We start from the raw sequence: 1,626 nt of genomic DNA on the forward strand, positions 1-1,626 counted from the left end.
CCCTGTACAGGGTCGCTATGGGTCGGAACCAACTCGACGGCACTTAACAACAACAACAACAACATCCAATAGGATGCAGAAATCATTTAAAATATCATTTTTATTACATACAAGTAAAACATTGTTCGAAAATAATTGCAAGAATACATTGACAGGAAATTACCAGAAATTCAAGCCAGATTCAGAAAGTGATGTGGAATTAGGGATGTCATTTCTCATATCAGATGGATCTTGGGTGAAAGTAGAGAATACCAGGGAAATGGTTACTGTGCTTTATTGACTATGCAAAGGCACATGACTATACAGATCATAACAAACTATGGGTAGTGTTGTGAATAATGGTATTCCAGAACTCTTAATTGTGCTTATGAGAAATCTTCACATAGATTAGGAGAAAGTCGTTCAAAGAGATCATGGGGATACAGAATGCTTTAAAATCAGGAAAGAAATGTTCCAGTGTGGTTTTTATTCAATCTGTATGCTGAGCAAATAATTTGAGAAGCTGGATTGTATGAAGAACAAAGGCATCAATATTGAGGAAGACTCATTAACAATAAATATGCTATATGCAGATGAGTCTTGCTATGGTGTTGTAGGATAAGCCACTTGATCATTAACCACAAGATAAGCATTTCAAATCCACCAGCTGCTCCTCAGAAACCCTATACAGGGTTGCGGTGATTCAGAACTGACTCCATGGCACATAACAACAACACATGCAGATAATACAATTTGCTTGCTGAAAGTGAATAGGACTCAAAATACCAAATACTATAGCCTTCAGTATGGGTTGCATATCAGTCTAAAGAAAACAGTCCTCACAACTGGACCAGTAAATAACATCCTGATAAATGGAGACAAGATTAAAGTTGTTAAATACGTCATTTTTCTTTGATCCAAAATTAGTGTTCACTGAAACAGCAGGCAAGAAATCAAATAAAGTATTGCACAAGCAAATCTGCTGCAAATGGTCTCTTTAAAGTGTTCAAGAGCAAAAGCATCAGCTTGAAGACTATGTATCTTTCAATTGCCACAAGCCATGTGTTTTTCAATTGCCTCATAGGCATGTGAAAGATGGACAATGAAAGATCCTAGAAGAATAGATGCATTTGCATTATTGTGCTGGCAAACAATATTGAAAGTACCATGCACTGCTATTAGAACAAACAAATCTGTCTTGGAAGGAGTACATTCAGAATGTTCCTTAGAAGACAAGATGGCAAGACTTCATCTCTCATACTTTGGACATATTGTCAGAAGGGACCAGTCCCAGTAGTGGGACATCATATTTGGAAAAGTAGATGGTCAGGGAAAAAGAGGAAGATTCTCTGTACGAGAGATTGACATAGTGGCAGCAACAATGGGCTCAAACATCACAGCTGTGAGAATGGTACATGACTGGGCAATATTTTGTTCTGTTGTGCCTGGGGTTACTATAAGTTGGATATGACTTGACGGCACCTGGCAACAATAGGTAAATATATACTATGTTAGTTATTAATGACTCTTTAAAGTAATGAAATTAATTTTAACTCTTAGATCGCTTTTTTAAATGTTATGTTCATAATTCGTGTATTTTAAAATAAGATATTATAAATGCTACAAAAGGTATCTAATTAATAACAA

This window comes from Chrysochloris asiatica, unplaced genomic scaffold (genome assembly GCF_000296735.1).
Source record: "Chrysochloris asiatica unplaced genomic scaffold, ChrAsi1.0 scaffold00522, whole genome shotgun sequence".
NCBI classification, from domain to species: Eukaryota; Metazoa; Chordata; class Mammalia; order Afrosoricida; family Chrysochloridae; genus Chrysochloris; species Chrysochloris asiatica.